At 47.6% G+C, this 15,450-nt stretch overlaps 1 protein-coding gene; it reads right to left on the bottom strand.

The window, feature by feature from the left end:
- The window catches only part of LOC125940785 (uncharacterized), an 847,616-nt gene that overhangs the window by 497,813 nt on the left and 334,353 nt on the right, over positions 1-15,450 (bottom strand).

Raw genomic sequence — 15,450 nt, 5'->3', positions numbered from 1 at the left:
TGATTACGCAACTGAACTGAGGCGATAATGCGTGCGCAGAGAGGTGAATTAGGCGAATTTAGAGTGACTTTTTGCTGAAAAAATTGTGACGAAATAAAGTGACGAAGACTCCGTAAAAGAAGTGGAGAGCGGCCGTCATATCCTTGAGTTAGCGACGCTAGGGCTTTCATGTCGCCTAGTTCTATGATCAGGAATCCCCAGTAATCTTTGTCATGTCAGGCTAAAGACAAATGCACAAGGCAGTTGTTAATGCAAGAATACGAGGGCTGAAGCTGTTACGCGTTTCATGCGCATCAGCTTGCCACATTACGGAAGTGACACGAAGTACAAGGTGAAATCAGTAAAGTGGTAAATAAATTTTTATTATGTCCTGGCTATTTTGATAAACATAAGCATAAAACAACATGTTGGAAAAAATGAATAAAATATTGCATAACTACCTGGTGCATCAAAGTGTATACTATAGGAAAACAGTACCAAACAGGCACACATAAAATGCAAACACATGAAAACAAACATATTTTTGGCTGCGCAAAAACAAAACATTGCACCAATGACCGAAATTAAAGGCATGCTGATAATGTCACTTCTTAAGGCGCACGATTCAGTAACTACGAATCATCATCATCATCATCATGAGCCTATATTTTATGTCCACTGCAGGACGAAGGCCTCTCCCTGTGATCTCCAATTACCCCTGTCTTGCGCTAGCGTATTCCAACTTGCGCCTGCAAATTTCCTAACTCATCACCCCATCTGGTTTTCTGCCGACCTAGACTGCGCTTCCCTTCTCTTGGTATCCATTCTGTAACCCTAATGGTCCACCGGTTATCCATCCTACGCATTACATGGCCTGCCCAGCTCCATTTCTTCCGCTTAATGTCAACTAGAATATCGCCTATCCCCGTTTGTTCTCTGATCCACACCACTCTCTTCCTGTCTCTTAAGGTTAGTCCTAAGATTTTTCGATCCATCGCTCTTTGTGTGGTCCTTAACTTGTTCTCGAGCTTCTTTGTTAACCTCCAAGTTTCAGCCCCATATGTTAGCACCGGTAGAATGCAATGATTGTACACTTTTCTTTTCAACGACAGTGGTAAGCTCCCAGTCAGGATTTGGTAATGCCTGCCGTATGCACTCCAACCCAATTTTATTCTTCTGTAAATTTCTTTCTCGTGATCAGGGTCCCCGGTGAGTAATTGACCTAGATAAACGTACTCCTTTACAGACTCTAGAGGCTGACTGGCGATCCTGAATTCTTGTTCCCTTGCCAGGCTATTGAACATTATCTTTGTCTTCTGCATATTCATCTTTAACCCAATTCTTACACTTTCTCGATTAAGGTCCTCAATCATTTGTTGTAATTCGTCTCCATTGTTGGCGAATAGGACAATGTCATCTGCAAACCGAAGGTTGCTGAGATATTCGCCGTTGATCCTCACTCCTAAGCCTTCCCAGTCTAACAGCTTGAATACTTCTTCTAAGCATGCAGTGAATAGCATTGGAGAGATTGTGTCTCCTTGCCTGACCCCTTTCTTGATAGGTATCTGTCTACTTTTCTTGTGGAGAACCAAGGTAGCTGTGGAATCCTTGTAGATGTTTGCTAAGATATTCACGTATGCCTCCTGTACTCCTTGATTACGCAATGCCTCTATGACTGCTGGTATCTGTACTGAATCAAATGCCTTTTCATAATCTATGAAAGCCATGTAGAGAGGTTGATTGTACTCCGCAGATTTCTCGATTACCTGATTTATGACATGGATATGATCCATCGTAGAATATCCCTTCCTGAAGCCAGCCTGTTCTCTTGGTTGGCTGAATTCAAGTGTTCCCCTGATTCTATTGTAAATTATCTTGGTGAATAGTTTATACAATACTGAAAGCCAGCTAATGGGTCTATCTTCAGTTCTTCAATTCTTCAGTTCTTTAACGTCTCCCTTCTTATGGATTAGTATAATGTTGGCGTTCTTCCAGCTCTCTGGTACACATGAAGTTGTGAGGCATTCCGTTTAAAGGGCCGCAAGCTTTTCAAGCATGATATATCCTCCATCTTTGATTACATCTACTGTTATTCCATCTTCTCCAGCAGCTTTTCCCCTGGTCATGTCTTTCAAGGCCCTTCTAACTTCAGCGCTAGTTATAGATGGAGCATCTGTATCCGGTTCATCACTATTTTGAATGAAAGTAGCTTGGCTGTTTTGGGCACTGTACAGGTCAGTATAGAATTCCTCCGCTGCTTTTACTATGTCATCGAAATTGCTGATGATATTACCATGCTTATCTTTCAGTGCATACATCTTGCCTTGTCCTATGCCAAGCTTTCTCCTTACTGATTTAATGCTGCGTCCATATTTTACGGCTTCCTCAATCTTTCCCACGTTATAATTTCGAATATCCCTTACTTTCTTCTTGTAGATCAGTTTTGACAGTTCAGCGAATTCTATCTGATCTCTTGAGTTGGACATTTTCATGTTTTGTCGTTTCTTTATTAGGTCCTTTGTTTCTTGGGAGAGCTTCCCTACTGGTTGCCTTGGTGCCTTGCCTCCCACTTCAATTGCTGCTTCTGAAATCAACCTAGTTACGGTTTCATTCCTTACTTCTATGTTGTCGTTATCTTCCTTTTCTAAAGCTGCATATTTGTTGGCAAGCACCAGCCTAAATTGGTCTGCTTTTACCCTTACTGCCTCTAGGTTGGCCTGTTTCCTCTTGACTAATTTCACTCTCTCTCTCTCTTCAAATTGAGAGAAATCCGAGACCTCACTAACCTATGGTCACTGCACTTAACCTTACCTAACACTTCTACATCCTGCACTATGCTTGGGTCGGCAGAGAGCGTGAAATCTTTTCATTCCTTGTTTCTCCACTTCCTGTTGGTCCACTTCCTGTTGCTGCGCTTCCTGAAGAAGGTATTCATTATTCGGAGACTATTCCTTTCCGCGAATTCTACTAACATCTCTACTCTTGCATTCCTAGAATCGATGCCGTAGTTTCCAATTGTTTGCTCACCAACCTGCTTTTTCCCCACTTTTGCATTGAAGTCGCCCATTACTAAAGTATACTGAGTTTGCACCTTTCTCATTGCTAGTTCAACATCTTCATAAAACTGTTCTATTTCTTCATCATCGTGACTAGAGGTTGGGGCATAGGCTTGTACTACCTTCATTTTGTACCTCCTATTCAGCTTTATTACTACAACTGCTACTCTCTCATTTATGCTGTAGAATTCATCAATGTTGCCCGCTATGTTGTTGTGCACTAGAAATCCTACCCCAGATTCTTTCTTATCTGGAAGACCTCTGTAGCAGAGGACGTGACCGTTAGTCAGCACTGTGTAAGCCTCACCAGTTCTTCTAACCTCACTAAGGCCAATAATATCCCAGGAAATGCCTGATAATTCTTCAAATAGTCCTGCTAAGCTAGCCTCACTCGAGAGGGTGCGCGTGTTGAACGTTGCCAGGTTCAGTTTCCATTGGCGGCCTGTCTTGACCCAGAGATTCTTAGCACCCTCTGCCGCGTAGCAGGTCTGCGAATAATGCGAATAATGGCTTTTAAATATTGTAAAGATCGTGAGTCCGCAATAGACGAATTTGTATGAACTCTGATTTTTATAGAACTTTACACGACGGCATGCAACAGCAACTTGATCTCAGCAAACAGTAATATTCGCGATCCAGCCTAAGTTAAATTACACCAAGATAGGATACCTATGGCTGCACAAGAACTGTTGTTGCTCCAGGCACATATCGTGTTGTTACACACACGATATGTGACTGGCAATACTCTTTATTAACCAGTTAGTCAGTTATTTTCTTGTTTTGATGCGAAACAGTTGCGTGCCACGCTTATAAACAGTCAACTTGTGAGACGCAGCTATGACGTCCGCCAGGTCTGAGAGCTGTATCATTTTATATAAATAAGTAGTAAATAATTCCTCTCGACATGCGGAATCTCATATGCAAGCGCACCGGAAGTATATACGAACAGCAAGCATTTCTTACGAGCTCGCTTTTTTATGCAGATGTGCGGAGAACACTAGAAAAATGGTTGGAATGGTGCCCTGTCGCAGCCTTGTCGTTTGACCAGACCTGTCAAAACAACCCTCTTCAAAGTGCACCGTGAAAAGAACATCCGAATCTTTAGGCAGCCGGCCATCTCTGCGAACAGCGGGCTGCCACGCGTCACGCAGCGCTTTCTCTTTCGGGAACCTGTCGCACAAACATACGCAGAAAAAAGCTTGTTTCAGTCTATATTCGCCAATTAAAAGGTAGATGTACAACAGCGCTCCTCGACGGAGATAGTGCACAGCAATGGTCGAGCGATTGAAGGCTTTTTCGCGCTACATACACGTGAAACGTCACTCCTGACTTTTGCTTCGCACGACTCGTGCGATGCAGGCGTTCACCATCCCATTCAGCAGAGCTTGGATGTTCCCTTACAAACGCAGAACTACCGCTCAGCAGACCGTAACTAAGCACTATAAATGCCGCAACTGCCGAACTACCGCAAGGGTACAGTGTACAACTCTTCTAGTACACTGTACGCAAGGGCCCAAGCGGCGCAGCTGCGTTTTCTTGCCGGAGCAATATGGCGGTCGCCGGCGTCAGCCGCGTAGGGATGGTAATGTCGATGAACAATTAATCGATTAATCGACGAAAAGTACGCCGCAAAACGATTAATTGTCATCGATGTCTACATTTAATTTAATCGGTTTAATCGATTAAAGCAGTTCGATTAATCGTTTTCCAGACGGTGACTAAAGTGGCGGGAAATTTTTGAAATCGTACTATAGAATGCGGAGTACGAGCAACGGCAGCGCGGCTGCGAAGACTGAGAGCGACTGTTGACTGTTTTCCCGAGTCCTGCCGAGCTGGCCAAGCGCTTCCCCGCTTTACGCACGCGTCACACAAGGTGCCTGGGGCCGGAGAGAAGCCGCCCCAGTGAAGGAAGAAATGAACTAGGAGAGAGCATTGCGTGAGGCTGCAAGTCTTGGCAAGCGAACTCACCGTCAAGTCATTTCTTTCGCTTTTTAACTCGCAGTATATAGTCAGCACGTGACCCTGAGAGACAACGTATTGGCCGATAATGTTTGGTTCGCAGTAGTTTCAAATGGGTGCGCTCCCGTTCAGCTGCGCTGCTGCCCGGCACCCGGCACCATTAAACCTACCACGCGCTCTGATGTGGCGATCACGAGTTGCGCCGTTACTTCATGTCAGTCGTGCTGCGATGATATCTTCTAATTTCTACTTCCTCCATGCCCACCCTCCTCAGTAAGTGCCATTTTTAACATGCAGGGTGTTCATTTTTAAGTTTTACGGAATTTTTATAAATCGCGTGTGGCAGGTAGCGTAATTTTTATCATTGAGCTGGGTTATTCGATGCGGCGGACTTTAGCACGAGAAATCGAAACACATATTCAACTAATTAACAAAAATCACTAATTAGCTTTAGTTTTTACTTTACGACACATATAGCAATTTACGAATTGTAGCCGGTGAGCTTGTCAGGCGTATCCACTTGGAATGAATTTACAGAATGACACCAGCTTGGTGATATGCATCATCGTATACTCGCCGTAAAAATGCACTGTTGGTCCACTTACTTTTTTCCAAAATGCATTGAAGCACAAAAGTAACTGAAACGCCCATGTAATTCGTCCCACCCTTTGAGAAATAATATCTCGAAACTGGTGTCATCCTGGAAATTCATTTCAAGTAGGTGCGTCTTGCAAACTCACTGCTACAATTCGTAAATTGCAATATGTGTCGTAAAGTAATTGACTAAGCAGTTCATTAGTCAATTTTTGTTAATTGGTTGAATATGTCTTTCGATTTCTCGTGCTACTGATGTCCGCCTCTTCGAATAACCCAACTCAACGATAAGAATTAAGCTACCTGCAACAGGCGATTTTTAAAAATTCCGTAAAAGGTAAATATTGTCACGTAGTAGTGACGGTGAAGGAAACAGTCGCAAAACTGTGAATGACGAAACGGATGTTTTATTGGGCGAACCTGTGCCCACAAAAGCAAGTTGCACTCGAAGCACAACGATAGCGGCGAACACAGTCGGCGATCGTCGAAATCTGATCAGCGGCGAAACGCGTCGGCTTTTATACATGAGTCATCGAAGGTTCCAGGACGACCCCATCGAAGCACTGGGGTCGCCCTGGTGCCCGCGGGTCTTCCAGAAAGTACTAGACAATTTGCGTTGCTCATACAATCAGATTACATAAGCGTCCGTGACAGTAGACAACGGATAGAAGCATCGATAACGTTCGAGAAACTTCCGTCCTGCGCCCTGCGCCGAGCGATAACGTTTAACATTTTTTAGCCGGTGAAAAGCGGTCACCGGGGAATAACAAACAAGTACACGTGTTAATATGAACACCCTGCCACTAGTCCCTAGTGGCAATTATAGTTGACCTCTAACAAATTAAACTTTATTCTTTATCAAAGTTTATACGCTTGTATTTCTTATCCTGGTTCCACCTTTCAAACGTTAAATAGGTAAAATAGGTGAGTAGGTAACTGTGTTTCAGCCTTTTGAAAGCGCCCGAAAAAAAGTCGATTAATCGATTAATCGACGAAGAACCCCGCATCGAAAGCGAATAATCGATAATACGCTAAACCGACGAACGATTAATCGTTAATCGATTAAAAAATTTCATCGACCATCCCTACAGCCGCGGCGCGGCATCTCCACTCCAGAAGTTTTGTAGCGTTAGCTACACTGGCCTAGCCAAGCCCGTTTCGCGCGGCACATCAAGAGCCGTGCTGCGAATGCGCAAGGATCAGTGATGTCACACGGCTTGCGCACCGGAGCCACCGGAGCCGGCACCTCTCGCGCACTCCGCCGCCGCCGCGCGCGACTCACCGCCGCCGGTCTGCGCATTCCAGAGGAGTGACGTCGTAGCCGTGGTAGACGCTCGCTGTGCAGTCGCCGTCTGACACTGCGCTGGAGCCGCTGCGCTTCTGACTGGCGTTTGCCAGTGTGGTATAGCCACGGAGAAGGAGAGCGCAAATGCTGCTCAACAGCGCAGAAGAACGGAGAAGCTTGACTCATCGGATCCCGAAGTAGTTGCCTGGCAATTAATTAGCGGTTGAGCGTAGGAGGAATGAACAGAAGAAGGCTAAACGTGCTGCGGAGACACTGGAACAAAGGGACGAACGTCTAGCAAAGCGGCGTCGCCAGGAGGCTGAGTGATAATCGAAGCCGTGTATGTGCCACCGAACAATTCCGTTAAAGACACTATAGACGTAGTGGCTACGTGTATACCTAGTCGGGCGGCAAGTGAACTGTGTGTGGTGGCTGGTGACTTCAATCGTGCTCCAGACTCTCTTTGTGTTCGTTTGAAGGACAAGTTTAACCTCGACTTAGCCAATCCTTCCAACTGCACAGACGACCCAATGGGGATGCACCATTGATCTTGTCTATCAGAGACAGACAGACAACTCCAAATACTGTGTTGGGGCCATAGAGACGGCAGCGTGTTACTTCACTGATCACCGAGCCGTCTTTGTGGCAATAGAGAAGCAACGTGACGTTGAGCAAAAATAAATATACATGTGCCACATAATACGTATACCGCGTGTGTGTCATTGGAGCAGCAGTAAGCATGACAATCAAGCTAATCCTTGACAATCTAGACAACCAGGAAAGCTAAGAATAATCAGCTGAACCTTTGCTAACGCTACGTATATCCTGGCATAGCCGAGCTAAGCCACTGCAACATTTTTTATTGCGATAGCAATTATATGGACACTCCAAAGCAGATTTCTGCCGTCGGCGTCGCCGTCGCCGTTGCCGTCGCCGTCGCCGTGAGGTTCCGTATGACGTCAATGGAGATGAAATTGTCGCCGCGCGCCGCCGAACGCTGTATGTGCGAGTGAAAGGGCGCGAGGGACGCGCGCTTACACGGGGAGTGAACGCACGGCGGAGAACAAACGCGCGTTCTGTGCCGTGCTCCCTTAAGGGCTGCAGAAGTAGGCGTCTCTTTCCTCCTTTACAATCACCATATATGTAGAGCAAACGCGCCTTCTTTTGACGCACGAAAGGCCGTGGGGGGGGGGGGGGGAGGGAAGGGAGGGGACGTTTAGCTGCGGCACCAAGTACCTATTTATATCAGAGGCTCCGGCAACAGTCACCAACGCCGCACGCATTTTGTGCGAACGTGGGCAAAACGCCGACGGCGTCGACAACAGTTCTGCGTGTTGCCGGTGCTGCTGCATGTCCAAGTTTATACAGCTGATAAAGCTACTATCATTACTCCGTATAGCTCTCTACAAATTTGCGATCGCAATTGATGCTTCGCCTTTCAGGTGAAACTGCGACAACTTTTTTATAACCTCCTTGGCTGCCTCCTGATTGAATCGGCCTTGTCGCCGCGCACTGACCGCTTCTGGCGGCAGGCGAACATATCTATTCTCTCCAAGTCGGTGGCGCGCGTCCTCATTTTTGATGCCGGCCGCCGAGCGGCCGCCGTCGGACGAAGTTCACCGCTTGGACGCCGGAAATTCGTTCTATGAGGGTCGGGCTTTACAGTGCTTTACAGGCACCTATAGGAGCTCCATGATTGCCATGAGAACACGTGTTAAGCGGAAGTCACGTGACCTGCAATGCCACGTCCCCGTTGTACCTACTAGCAATTGTAAAGTCGCGAACCGGCACGGCAACGACGATACCGCTCACGCTAAGTTAAAGCGATAGCTTTAAGGGCTCTGTGTTTACAGTGCGTTATCTGGTTTTAGACATGAGCGAAAACTCCCGATGGATGTACCTAATTATATCGAATCAAAGTATACATGAGTGTCGCAGTAATTAATGATGAATATTTAAATCGTGATTAGTGATCAATAGTGAAGGCAAAACTTCTATCATAATTTTCTCCAAATTCGGTCAATCGTTAATTGGAAGCTCAAAGAAATTACGTCGGAAATGAAGAAGGCCGTTCGCGTAGCCAAGAGTGCTTTTAGTGAACCTATCCACTAGAGAATCAGACTAATCGAAGCGTTTTGGAAGCACGTGAAAAGAAATGGAATAGAGGCAACTTCTATTCCGCAACTTGTCTCAGGAGATGGCGTTGTTTCCGACGATAAAGCTAAAGCAAGTGCGTATTTTGCTTACGTCTTTTCTACTGTGATGCAGAGCAGCGATGACCACAGAAGCAGCGCGTGAGAACGGATAGCCCCTATGGGCAATGTGAATGACGTCGTTATCAGGACACGGGGGATGAAACTATTCCTCTTAAAAGTGAATGTTGCTAGAGGGGGATACGACACCGGACTTGACATTCGTTAAGAACATAACCGAGGTGGCGTGGCAAAACCTTCAGGAGAACTTGGGTAGTGATCACTTCGTCATAACCATCTCTGTCAAGGTCATAGCCGCGCCTCCCAGGGAGTTTCGAGTCACCGATTGGGATGTTTTCCGTAAAATCAGAAAAGAGGACACCGAAGAATACAGTAGCCTAAGTGATTTATTCGAAAGACTAAAGAAAGATTCCGAGCAGGCTACTAAGGTGGTCAGCACGGAGGTTGAGGTCCCCAGAATGGATTCGCATTTGGCGCATCTTCTGGAGGCCAAAAGCTCCATTCAGGCACGTTGGAAAACACAGAGACTCAACCTCAGACTCCGGAAGAAAATAGCGGAACTCAATAGAGAGATTGAAGAGTACTGCGCAGAACTAGCAAAGCAAAAATGGAGTGAGATTTGCTCGGCGGTGGATGGGCGAATGCGCACGGGAGGAAAGTGGAACCTCCTTAAACATTTGCTTGACGACTCGCAAGCAAAAAGTAACCAAAGGCTTGCAATTGATAGGATAGTGCGGAAGCACAAAGAGAAGGGAGGTTCAGAGACGGCCCTCATCATGGAGCTGGCTAATCGATATCTCCCGATGGGTCCAGCTGGTCATCGGGACTATCCCAGCTACCGGGGGGAAGAGGTGGGGGAGCTGGACGTCCCCTTTACAGAGGCTGAGATCAGAGAGGTATTACATAACCTTCATGGCCGCTTGGCCCCCGGGTCGGATGGTATTTCCAACCGCCTCCTTAGCAACCTGGATGATAAGTCTATCACGAAGTTGACGGAAGAAATCAATAGGATATGGGAATCGGGCACGGTGCCTGAGTCCTGGAAGACTGCTTGGGTGGTCCTCATACCAAAGCCAGGGAAACCTCTAGCGCCGGAAAACCTGCGCGCGATCTCGCTCACCTCTTGTGCGGGTAAGGTTGCAGAACACGCTATTCACAATAGGATTTCAAAGTATATCGAGTGCCGGGAAATATTTCCCTACAATATGGTAGGCTTCAGACCCGCACTCTCCACACAAGATGTGATGCTTCTCATCAAACGCCAAATTATCGACCGCAGGACTAGAGATATTAGGGGAATACTCGCCCTGGATCTGGCTAAAGCATTTGACAACATCTCACATCGATTCATACTCGAGGCGGTCTCGGAGCTAAATTTGGGACGGAGATTCCACACATATGTTAGATCCTTTCTTAAGGATAGAGTTGCTACCATCAAAATTGGGCAAATTAAATCTGATTAGTTTGAGTTGGGGGCAAGAGGGACCCCGCAAGGGGCAGTAATCTCCCCTCTCTTATTTAATATTGCCATGACGGGACTCTCGGAGCGCCTATCCTCCGTGCAAAACATTGGCCATGCTTTATACGCAGACGACATTACGATTTGGTGTCCTGGTGGATCAGACGCGGACGTTGAACAGGCGCTACAAGAAGCACTAAATGTAACGGAAGAATTCTTAACTGAAACAGGGCTCAGCCTCTCACCTACCAAGTCTGAGTTATTGCTGTACAGGCCGGCGAGACAGGGCGTTAGGGGTTTGGTTCCGATGGAACTGATACCTATTGCCTTACACACGAAGGATGGTCAGGTTATTCCTCGAGTCAACTCGATCAGGATACTGGGGCTGTTACTGGACGCCAGAGGCTGTAATGCAAAGACAATTGCCCACATCACCTCCAAAACGGAGAGTATGCTCCGGCTCATCTCTACAGTCTCGAATAGAAAAAGGGGACTCGGAGAGGACAATCTTCTCAGGATATATCACGCGTTCTTGATGAGTCACACCATTTATGTGGCATCTGCACTAAATTGGACTAAGACAGAAAGGAACAAAATAGACACGCTCATGCGCAAGAGCATTAAAAGAGTACTGGGATTACCAGTCACCACTAGTACAGAGAAGCTTATGCAGCTGGGCATGCATAATACCGTCTCGGAGGTGACAGAGGCCCAAAGAACAGCACAAATTGTCAGGCTATCTACATCCAAAGCCGGAAGACGTTTACTAGACTCAGTCAACTTAGCTCCAAGCTTAATCAACGACCATGAGGAATCACTCTCGGAAGCAATCCGGGCATCATTCGCTGTTAGTCCTTTTCCTAGGAATGTTCACCCACAGTATAACGTTGGGCGACGCAAGGCTCGCGCCCGGGCTATTTTAAAAAAGTTGTCGCAGTTTCACCTGAAAGGCGAAGCATCAATTGCGATAGCAAATTTGTAGGGAGCTATACGGAGTAATGATAGTAGCTTTATCAGCTGTATAAAGTTGGACACGCAGCAGCACCGGCAACACGCAGAACTGTTGTCGACGCCGTCGGCGTTTTGCCCACGTTCGCACAAAATGCGTGCGGTGTTGGTGACTGTTGCCGGAGCCTCTGATATAAATAGGTACTTGGTGCCGCAGCTAAACGTCCCCTCCCTTCCCTCCCCCCCCCCCCGGCCTTTCGTGCGTCAGAAGAAGGCGCGTTTGCTCTACATATATGGTGATTGTAAAGGAGGAAAGAGACGCCTACTTCTGCAGCCCTTAAGGGAGCACGGCACAGAACGCGCGTTTGTTCTCCGCCATGCGTTCACTCCCCGTGTAAGCGCGCGTCCCTCGCGCCCTTTCACTAGCACATACAGCGTTCGGCGGCGCGCGGCGACAATTTCATCTCCATTGACGTCATACGGAACCTCACGGCGACGGCGACGGCGACGCCGACGGCATAAATCTGCTTTGGAGTGTCCATATAATTGCTATCGCAATAAAAAGCAATGCTAAAACAGTAACACCTAATCTTGTGTGTGAACAGTGTACTTATGAAGGAGATTTAACAATGCCTTGTTGTAAACTCATTGAACGCACATTCAGCAGTGTATTGCTCGTTGTCATTAACATATTGTCACGTAGTAGTGACGGTGAAGAAAACAAAAAGTGAGAGAGGCATAAAGGAGAGATGCCTCGACCTGCACCACTACTGTATGACAACAGTCGTAAAACTGTGAATGACAAGAGAGGGAGAAAGAAACGTTTATTCTTGAAACAGTGTCCCGAGCGAGGCCCGGTATCCCCCCGAGATGGGAAGGTTCCGTAGTCCAGGAACCCTCTGGCTTCGACTGCTCTCTGGCTCTGGTGACGAGTTGTCGTTGGTCTTCCAGGTCCCCGAGGGCGAGCTTGGCCTCCCACGTTTCTAATAGGTGGTCTTCGTTTGCTTGTGGTGTTCGGTTAGCGTCCATTTCCGGCTGCATTTCACTGTATTCATGCCACGGGCATTCCAGGAGCAAGTGTGCCAGGGTGTCGGGAACGTTGCAGAGAGGGCAGAGGTAGCTGTGGAGCGTCGGGTAGAGGCGGTGCATAATAGTTCCCTGAGTGTAAGTATTGCTTTGTAGGTGTCTGAGGACCACGCTTTCTTCTTTGCTGAGGTTTGGGTGCGGTGGAGGGTACACGCGGCGTTCGAGTCTGTAGTGTTGCAATATCGCTGAATAGTTGTTGGGTACGGCTTCCACCTCTTCTGCCGCACGTCGGAGAGCATGGGGGCGAGGGGAGCTCGGCTGACGTGCTCGCGGGAAGCGGTGTGGGCCGTTTCGTTCCCATCTAGTCCCTCCTGTCCTGGTTCCCACGTTACGCAGGTGTGCGGGAACGGAGTGCTACGTCGTTTTAGTACCTTGAGTGCATCAGACGAAATGCGGCACCTCGAGAAATTTCTAGAGGCGGCCTGAGAGTCGGTGAAAATTACTGCTGCGTCTGTGCATGTGGTGGTGGCGAGAGCGATTGCCACTTCTTCCGCCGTTTCAGGGTTGCGTGCCTTGACGGTTGCCGATGCTAACTCGCGTCCTCGGTAGTCTACGACGCTAAGAGCATGTGAATGGCGAAACGGACTTTATTGGGCGAACCTGTGCCCACAAGAGCAAGTTGCACTTGAAGCACAACGATAGCGGCGAACACAGGTGGCGATCGTCAAAATCTGATCAGCGGCGAAACGCGTCGGCTTTTATACATGAGTCATGGAAGGTTCAAGAGTAATCCCTGGTTGTTCTCATCAAAGGTTCCAGAGCTCGCTGTTGTTCGGTGAATTCGTCGGCACTGATGGGTTCCAAGAAAGTGTCGTCATCTTGGTCGTCCTGTGGCGGGTGTTCGACGGGCGCGTGACAAGCACTCAGCGTCAGAGTGCTTTCGACCCGACTTGTAAACGACGGTGATGTAGAAAGCATGAAGTCTCAGACTCCACCATGCGAGGCGACCTGAAGGATCCTTCAAGTTAGCTAGCCAACACAACACGTGGTGGTCGCTCACAACTTTGAAGGGCTTGCCATAGAGGTAGGCGCGAAACATTGATGTAGTCCAGATGATGGCGAGGCACTCCTTTTCTGTTGTGGAATAATTTGCTTCCGCCTTGGACAGAGACTGGGTAGTGCAACTTACAACCCTTTCTAGTCCGTCAGTCCTCTGCACAAGCACGGCGCCGACTCCTACGTTGCTTGCGTCGATGTGGACTTCAGTATCGGTGGTTCCGTTGAAATGCTTAAGTATTGGCGGTGATTGCAGGCGTCGCTTCAGTTCTTCAAATGCTTCGAATTGCGGCGTCTCCCACTTGAACTCGACGTCGGCCTTCGTGAGGTACGTCAGTGGCTCGGCGATCCGTGAGAAGTCCTTGACGAAGCGCCTGTATTAGGCGCACAAACTGTGCGACAGTCTTGGGCGGGTTGCGCATTACTCCAGCGAATATTTGCTCTTTGACACCCCGCACCAAGAAGCAAACTTTCTTTTCTTGAGACATGTCGCGGTCGGCATGGCGGAAGAGGCCAGTCATCTCCTCCGTGAAGATTGATTGGTCAATTTGATCTTCACGGTTCAAATTGACAAATCGTGTGCGGCTCGATGGAACGGACCGCCTCCGTTACATTTTGTAACGCGCACAAGATCGCGCCCCAGATGTCACGTAGTAGTGACGGTTAAGAAAACAGTCGTCAAACTGTGAGTGACAAAAAGGACTTCATTGGGCGAACCTGTGCCTACAAAAGCAAGTTTCACTCGAAGCACAACGATAGCGGTGAACACAGTCAGCGATCCTCGAAATCTGATCAGCGGCTAATCGCGTCGGCTTTTATACATGAGTCATCAAAGGTTCCAGAGTAATCCCTGGTGCCCGCATGTCTTGCAGAAAGTACTAGACAATTTGCGTCGCTCATGTAATCAGATTACATAAGCGTCGGTGACAACAGACAAGGAGTGTAAGCATCGATAACGTTCGAGAAACTTACGATACATGCAGGCGTGTCCTGCGCCGAGCGATTACGTTTAGCATTTCTTAGCTGGAGAAAAGAGGTCACCGGTGAAAGATAAACAAGTAGACGTGTCAGTATTGGTTGTTAGTTTTAAATGAATGGCGCGAGTGACGGCATAAGGCAAGATCAGGATGCATGCAATTTTGCTGGCAGCAACTGTGTCACACATCTAGAGGGTCGCGCAGTAAACCTAGCCAATTACAGATAATGGACTTGCTTTGGAGATTCTGTCTCGGGGAAATGGAGCAAACGACGCTGTCTTAGTGACGTACTCATGATGATTGCAGGTTAGAGACCTGCTTAGTGACCTTTTAACGGTCTGGCGTGTTTTTACAATCCAAAACCTCTCTCAAAGCTCGCAAAGCGTGGCCTCAACTCCGCCATAGATTACGCGCTCATGCGCAGTTAAAGCAATGAGAGGTGAACCCGTGCCTTCCTGGTAGCAGTACTTTGGGTCCGATGTCCCAGGAGGCTGCAAGCTGCTGCAAACAACCATCCACAAGAAGTAAACCACGTGCATCTAGGAAAGGATATATTCCAAGAACTGGAGCTGTGGATGGCAGCCGTTTCCCTACGCGCAGCGTTTGCACTTCTTTGGAGAACAGAACTTTGAAGATTTGCAAAGATTAGTGTTCCACCTTGTAAAGCTCGGCTGTGGTTAATGGTCAAGCGTACTAAGATCACTTCGACGACACGTTTCCAGCCACGCGATATACCCAACTAGTGACTCTTAACAGTTTCTTCAGGGCACTGTGCCTGTTACCAGATAGTATAATGTTCGAAACAGATGCTGCAGAAGGACACACTGACGTCTCTTCTGGCATTTCTGCCTAGTATTGAAATTGTTCTCTCAATTGAGTATGCTCAGTAGATATGAGT

This window comes from Dermacentor silvarum, chromosome 10, assembly GCF_013339745.2.
Source record: "Dermacentor silvarum isolate Dsil-2018 chromosome 10, BIME_Dsil_1.4, whole genome shotgun sequence".
Classification (NCBI taxonomy): Eukaryota; Metazoa; Arthropoda; class Arachnida; order Ixodida; family Ixodidae; genus Dermacentor; species Dermacentor silvarum.
The sequence above is the reverse complement of the archived record's forward strand: the minus strand, read 5'-3'. Positions and strand labels throughout refer to the sequence as shown.